The sequence below is a fragment of the Podarcis muralis genome, chromosome 9, assembly GCF_964188315.1.
Source record: "Podarcis muralis chromosome 9, rPodMur119.hap1.1, whole genome shotgun sequence".
NCBI lineage: Eukaryota > Metazoa > Chordata > Lepidosauria > Squamata > Lacertidae > Podarcis > Podarcis muralis.
The window spans coordinates 61,198,624-61,206,915 of record NC_135663.1 but is presented as its reverse complement, the minus strand read 5'-3'; the positions used below and the strand labels follow the sequence as shown (position 1 = coordinate 61,206,915).

General features: G+C 43.7%; 1 non-coding gene across 1 annotated transcript; it reads right to left on the bottom strand.

The window, feature by feature from the left end:
* Positions 1 to 7,018: 7,018 nt before the first annotated feature.
* Positions 7,019 to 7,124, bottom strand: LOC114604792 (U6 spliceosomal RNA). The gene has a single exon (XR_003708432.2). It is a non-coding gene; the product is annotated as a U6 spliceosomal RNA (small nuclear RNA).
* Positions 7,125 to 8,292: the final 1,168 nt, after the last annotated feature.

Genomic DNA, 8,292 nt, shown 5'->3' with positions numbered 1-8,292 from the left:
GTTCTCCCATCCCTATCACCTGAACCAGAGCCTATCTGCAACCTTACAAGTTGTGACGATTTGCTACGTGGCAGGCGAAACCCAAATGGCACCAGCCAATCACCCAAATGGGGAAAATTCCTGCCATGCCCCTGTCCCAATGACAGACGACACACAACGGCATAGCAAGGTCAAGCGCACAAGCCCTAAATATAGGGAGAGGTGGGCGGGTGTTCCGATGCACGAGCCGAAAGAGGAAGCTCTGGGTCACATGCATGGGTATATATAGGTCCCTCAATCCATTTGGACTGCGCCTCATTGGCCAGATTGTACCCAACAACAAGGGACCTACCAATCGGGTGTTGTGGCTGACCAATCTTACCCACCCACAACACAGGGGATCGGTCTCCACGTCTCACTGCAACACGTGCCCTCTTTTAGGGAGGACACGATATCCCTCTATTTTCAATTTTCTTTAGGTTTGTATCCCTTGTGCATGAAGGAGTATGTGCTGAAATTAAAATTGGGCCAAATACTTTGACTCAGCTTTTGTCATCGTTTGATAGCCAGTGGCAAAAAGGCACCACCCATATATCAATTTAATATTTTTGTAGCGGAGGGGGGTGGAATGAAATTCCAGACACTCCCAAGTGTCCCAATTTTCCGGGGACGGTCTCAGATTTACAGAAACCATCCTGCTTTCTGATTTGATCCCGGAATGTCCTGCTTTTCCTTAGGGCGTCCCTATTTTCATCAAAGAAATTTTGGAGGATATTGAGTTCTGCGACACCCCCCCCAAACCAAAGAGATGTAACTATACCACCTTTAGAAGACATCTGAAGGCAGTCCTGGGTAGGGAAGGTTTTTTAAAAAAATGTTTAGTGTTTTAGCATGTTTTTATATATGTTGGAAGCAGCCCAGAGTTGATGAAGCAACCCAGTCAGATACATAGCTGTCGACTTTTCCCTATTTTAAAGGGAAATTCCTTTATTCCGAATAGGATTCCACGTAAGAAAAGGGAAAAGTTGACAGCTATGGTCAGATGAGCCAGGTATAAATAATACAATTGTGGTGGTTAAATACGTCCCTACTATTTTCATAAATAAATGTAACCTGCGGCGGGAAGGTAAACGGCATTTCCGTGCGCTGCTCTGGTTCGCCAGAAGTGGCTTAGTCATGCTGGCCACATGACCCAAAAGCTGTATGCCAGCTCCCTCGGCCAATAAAGCGAGATGAGCGCCGCAACCCCAGAGTTGGCCACGACTGGACCTAATGGTCAGGGGTCCCTTTACCTTTACTATTTTCACTGGAGAAATGTTGGAGGGTGTGGCGATCACACAGGGTCCCCAGACATTTGATGGTCTATTGATCCCTGTGCCACCACTGAGATTGCTTTCCCGCTGCCACCAACCCGTTTCTCTCGGGTACACATGGAGTCCAGACAGTTGTTAACATTAACAAATAATCAAGTTTATTTTATAGGCACGAACAAGTTTGTGGTTTCAGTTAATTTTTCTTGGCAGTTTCTTAATCTTGGTTTATTTGCTGACCTATACATTCCTAACAACTTCAAACTGATTATCCCAACTATCTATCTGACTCCACCTAACAGTTCCTCTCACTCTCTCACCACGCAACTCGAACAACCCTCAGATTTATCCTCCCTCTTCCTTCTCCAACTTCCCAACTCCCACCTCTCAACTGACTTCCACACAACACCAACACCAACTCTAACTCCTCCCCTTGGGTTTCCACTGGCCAATCACATCACACTCATTTAACCCTTTCCTTATGACCCACCTAGGAGGCAAACGCCACAGAGGGCATGAAATTCTAAGACCCTCCTTTAATTACTGTAGTCATTCCAACAGTTACCTAAACAGCACCTCTGCCTACAGTATGCTGCCCTGAGATTCCCCAGAATGAATTCGCACACACCACAACATCGTTTTCATATGCTGCATTTTGCCACACTTGGAGAGATCAGCTCAGCCAGTCATTGCCAGGAGCTTCGCTGCTACCAGATCCTTAGCACATTACAATATAAAACCGTGAATTTTGCTGTCCTTTGGATAATTGTAAAACAAAATATTTGGAGCTCGTTGCGTAATGATTTGCTTCTGAGATAGCACACATCTCTTTAATTTTCGTAAAATGACAATTCCAGAAAGTCCTTGGGCGTCATAATGTGTTTGCTCAAGAGAGAGAGAGACAGAGGGAAGCAAACATCAGAATATCGCAACAGAAAGACATCAGCAAAGAGACAGGTGGAAGGAATGTGGAAAGATACGAGAATAGTGATAACCACAGCAAAGAGAGAAAATAGAATTTGTGGCAGGAAGTGAGATATCCAAACGCTGAATCAGCATGTTAGTAGGCCTGTTGCGGAGAGTAAAATTCTCAAGGTGTTTGCTGTGTCTTTTCAATCAGCGTAAACGATGTCAACGCCAGCACAATTTCAAGGCCCATCGGGTTTTGCAAATGCAATTCTAAGGTCAGAGGAGATCTTGTGTCCTTTCTGTAGAAATCTGCTTGGTCCCGGTGAGTGCTTTGTGAGGTGAATCAGTTCAAGTCTTGCAGGAACACCAGAGAACAAAGGGATGAGGGACCTTATAGACACCTTTGCCCTGCGGTCGTGACTGTTGTATCACCGGCTATTTTATTGTGTCACAAATATATTGTAAGCGGCTCGAGAACTTTGGTTAGTACTCCCAAATAAATAACTAAGAATAGTAACGCGAAAGAAATATACAAATCCTTTTAATACTAAAATGCAACATTAAGCATAATATAACACTAAAAAGAATGTCTCAATCTAGCTGTAATTCTTCATAAACAAGGTGTTATCGGACAACTAATTACAAATGAATCCAATAGAGGTATGTACATTTTGATTGCAAATTGGACTGTGTATCCTATTCATATCAGCACGACCCAAGTATATCTTCACGCAAGTATGTATTGCTATAGGTTGCCCCCCCAAAAAAACCCCCAAATTAATAAATGGTAGGATTTCATTATTTGGGATATGAATGAAAATGCAAGATGCAGAACTGCGCCAGACAAGGAATCCCTGGGCTGGGTTATGCAAACCAGCCTGGTTGGGCTAAAGACAAAAGGTGTTGATTGACCATCTAAGAGGAATTCTTGGGCCTGTAGGAAGCCAGACAGAGGTTGCCAAGGCGATGGTGTGTGCGTGTGAGGTTGCAAGAAAAGAGTGTCTTTAGCAACTCCATCTTGGGCAGGCTGGCTGAAGGCTAGCTGGGTGAGGTGCCTTGGGCTCCAGTGCTGCACTGTTGTGGGGAACAAGCTCCTCTTGAGATGACCATGCTGTAAGATCTGGACTCCCTCTGTCCAAATGTGAATAAATCATATTTCTTAAATCTACGACAGCCTCTACTGCATCTTCAATTCTCCCAAGAAGCACAGACCCTAGTTGAGGGCCAAGGCCCCTAGAAATATTGCCATAGGAAATTTAGAGTAGTGTACATGAGCACACTGCTCATTCACACTAAACTACAGTTTGTTTTAAGCTATGGTTTAATATGACATGCAAACTCGGCCAATGCCTGTGATATCATCAATCCCCAGAGCAGTTTTTCACTTAAAACATTTTTGTCCTTTGCTCTTTGTCCTGGGTTTATGTCAAGAGATTTTGGAAACAAATATTGAAAGCAAACAATGTTATTTTGGAGGAGAGGTTTAATTTAGACCCTCAGAACTTCTTGTTAACAATATTAAAGGCAGTGCTTTTTCCCCCCAGGGGATAATCAAGGTACTATTTTGTTGTTAAAAAGCGTGGCACTTACTGTAACAACTTCATGGTGAGTAGTGGCTCCTATATTTCTAGAAGAAAAGCACTGGTGTATTAGAACAAGGAACCAATGTTATTTTACACAATTGTGGCAGCAATACTGCCACTTTAAATAAATTAAAGTTGGCATTATGGGACTAACAGTGTTTGTAATAATAATCGTTTTTGGAAATGAGTTGGGATTTTTCAAACGTTGTGGGAATAAAACAACACAGTAGTAAGAAATCATTTCCCACTTGTGTAGAAACTTTATTATGTTATTGGATTATAGGTTGAGAGTCAATTGTGTTTTTGTGATGTAACTGAGACTGCCATCCTAGACACACTTACCTATGAGCAAGTCCCATTGCACATAATAAAGGATTACTTTATTAATATTGTTTTAATAATAACCTTTATACAGTGTTGTTTTGGTTCTTTTGAGCATTGGGTGCCTCGCAAGACGAAATTAATTCGTTCCGCAAGTTTTTTCTTCTTGTGAGTTTTTCGTCTTGCGAAGCACGGTTTCCCATAGGAATGCATTGAAAATCAATTAATGCGTTCCTATGGAGACCGCTTGCCAGGCTGGCGGTGCGGAGAAGGGCTTTTCTCCCCACCGCAAGCCTTCAGGACAGGTACGGGAACAGAGGGGAAGGCACGCAGCGCTTCTCCTCTGTTCCCGGGGCTTGCGGTGGGAGGAGGGTTTTTCCTCCCCACCGCCAACCTTCAGAACAGCATTCTGAAAGTTGGCGGTGGGAAGGAAAACCCTTCTCCCACCCCAAGTCTTCAGGACAGCCATCCGAAGGCTGGCGCGGGAGAAGGTCTCTCCGCCCCGCCGCCAGCCTTCGGAAGGCTGCTCCGAAGGCTGCCGGTGGGGCGGAGAGACCTCCCGCCGCCAGCCTTCGGAGCAGCCTTCCAAAGGCTGCCGGTGGGGCGGAGAGACCTCCTCCTGCCGCCAGCCTTCGGAGCAGCCTTCCCCGATGTCCCGGAGATTTCCCTATGGGCTTTTGTCTTGCGAAGGAAGCCCATAGGGAAATTCGTTTTGCGACGCGCCTCCAAAACGGAAAACCCTTTTGTCTAGCGGGTTTTCCGTCTTGCGAGGCATTCGTCTTGCGGGGCACCACTGTATTAAAGGTAAAGGTAAAGGTACCCCTGCCCGTACGGGCCAGTCTTGCCAGACTCTAGGGTTGTGCGCTCATCTCACTCTATAGGCCGGGAGCCAGTGCTGTCCGCAGACACTTCCGGGTCACGTGGCCAGCGTGACATCGCTGCTCTGGCAAGCCAGCGCAGCACACGGAACACCGTTTACCTTCCCGCTAGTAAGCGGTCCCTATTTATCTACTTGCACCCGAAGGTGCTTTCGAACTGCTAGGTTGGCAGGCGCTGGGACCGAACGACGGGAGCGCACCCCGCCGCAGGGGTTCGAACCGCCGACCTTTCGATCGGCAAGTCCTAGGTGCTGAGGCTTTAACCCACAGCGCCACCTGCGTCCCACCACTGTATTAGATTGTGCATAATTCTGGGGAGGGGGGTTTCCTTTGGTTTCTTTTCCATTTATTAATAAGGCATTGATTTAACGCATGACTAAACTCACATATGGCACTTTAAAAAAAAGTAGACATCTCTCCTGAAAGTGGGGTGCAACAGCTCAAGCTAAACTATTGTTCAATTGACTGGAACATGCATCTGTCATTCAAAATTAAAACTCTGGGAAAAAGACAGGCTTTCACTCACTATAGGACTCATTTTAAATATTACATCTGCCTTTATCCTTAATATTCTCACAATCCAGACATGCATCAAAGGGTATTATAACTGCTGTATAATCATGGGCATTCAGCCACATTTTTAAAATTTCAGTGGTATCTCGGGTTACAAATGCTTCAGGCTACATACGCTTCAGGTTACAGACTCCGCTAACACAGAAATAGTACCTCGGGTTAAGAACTTTGCTTCAGGATGAGAACAGAAATCGTGCGGCGGCGGCAGCGGGAGACCCCATTAGCTAAAGTGGTACCTCAGGTTAATAACAGTTTCAGGTTAAGAATGGACCTCCAGAACGAATTAAGTTCTTAGCCTGAGGTACCACTGTATGTCATATCTTAAATAAATATGGAAGCAGCCACTCTTACAAGATTGCACCTCTAAAGTGACATGATGTCAGCATAGGCCAAAGCTTTATCAGTAGAAAGCCTATTGAATAATGTAATTGATCAAAGTGACAAAACACACATTTCAGTTTCATGCCCAATTTACCATTACCCTTTGGGATTTTGTTTTTTATGTGAAATTGTTCACGGTGACAAAGAAATGTTTTTTCCAAGTAGAAAAAAAAAGCTTCCTAAAACAAGCAAGGCATTAAAATGTTGAACAAATGGCAACCTTTGTCTTATTGCACTTCTTACACCAGTACAGAAAGGTTATAAAGAAGGATGATCTCAAACAATTTATTTATAAAATAAAAAAATTCCTTCTAGTAGCACCTTAGAGACCAACTAAGTTTGTTATTGGTATGAGCTTTCGTGTGCATGCGCACTTCTTCAGATACCGAAATATCTAAAATGTATTTATATGGATACTTGATACGACCATGTGATAAGGAAGGTCTTAGCTGCAGAAAATATAATATTCATGGGAAATTACAGTTGCTGACAAGCTGAATAGCAAATAGCTCAATTTCTTCTTTGTTACATTGGACACCTTGAGCTTTTACCTCCCCATTTCAGCTGCCCTTTGTCATGTACTATTTTTGTGGTCTGATTGACTCAATAACCTTTCAAAAATTTATCCTCAAGAGAACTCAACATTAGCTGGTAATACTAAACACAAAAATGTAGTTATTAGTCTCCTTTGTTCCCTGTCAGATAAATGAGTCATGGCAAACAATCAACACAAAACCAGTCACAATATTATGGAATCTGAACCAGCAAACATATCATATTCAAAAATTCTAAATAGCCTTAGATATATATACAGTGATACCTCAGTTGTTGTTTTTTAAAAAATGGAATGCTTCACGAATTTGAGAGCCAGTGTGGTGTAGTGGTTAAGAGTGATAGACTCGTAATCTGGGGAACCGGGTTCGCGTCTCCGCTCCTCCACATGAAGCTGCTGGGTGACCTTGGGCCAGTCACACTTCTTTGAAGTCTCTCAGCCCCACTCACCTCACAGAGTGTTTGTTGTGGGGGAGGAAGGGAAAGGAGATTGTTAGCCGCTTTGAGACTCCTTAAAGAGAGTGAAAGGCGGGATATCAAATCCAAACTCTTCTTCTTCATCATCATCCTTGCGCAGGGGCCATGCTAATCTTCTCTGTATCATTCCAATTTTAGTACAGTGGTATCTCGCAAGACGAATGCCTCGCAAGACAAAAAACTCGCTAGACGAAAGGGATTTTTGTTTTTTGAGCTGCTTCGCATGACGATTTTCCCTATGGGCTTGCTTCGCAAGACGGAAATGTCTTGCAATTTTGTTTTCTTTTTCTTAACACCGTTAATACAGTTGCGACTTGACTTCGAGGAGCAACTCATAGAACGTGGTGTGGTAGCCTTTTTTGAGGTTTTTAAAGACTTTGGTGATTTTTGAAGCTTTTCCAAAAGTTTCCCGACACCGTGCTTCGCAAGACGAAAAAAATCGCAAGACGACAAAACTCGCAGAACGAATTAATTTCGTCTTGCGAGGCACCACTGTATATGTGCTGCCGAAGCGAGCACGATACCTCAGTTTTTGAACGTAATCTGTTCCAGAAGACTGTTCGAGTTCTGAAATGTTCAAAAAACTAAAACTCAATATGGAAGCCTCAGTACAGAAAACATAATATGGAAAACTCAATACGGAAGCTGCGTGGCATGTTTGACTTCTGAGATGTGTTCAAAAACAGAAGCATTTACTTCCAGGTTTACGGCATTGGAAAACCGAAATGTTTGTCCATGGAGAGTCCATGGAAAACTGAGGTTCCACTGTACAGTATATGACTTCCTATTAGACATATTGGCTGGGCTCCAAAGGACCATGTTCCATGCACACACATGGATTTTTCTGCTCCTGTTCTGGTTTTAGTCTCTGTTCTGCTCCTGGTTTTAGTCTCTGTTCACACACACACACACACACACACACACACACACACGGGGGGAGAAGTGTTCCATGTACATTTTGCAGAAGCAAAAAGCCAAGCATTCTCTTATATGACCCAAAGCACAGATGGGGCCCCCTGAATCTCAGCCACTAACTGTGTAAAACCCATTAAATTCAGTCCCCAAACGGGGACAGTAAGCAAACTGAAACACAGCTAGCCTTCAAAATTAGCATCGCGCTGAATTTTGTGGTGCAGTTCACCAACCCAAAAGTGCGCACAAAAATGAATTGCTTCATATCTAAAAGTATTTCTATGCCACCGTATCATGAAGTATCGGGGCAGTGTACAAAATTAAAAACATTAAAAGGAAAAGGGGAAAAAAGATAATTATCAAGGTGACTGACTAATCAAAATCAGAATTAAACCACATAGGCCTGTCAGCATCAAA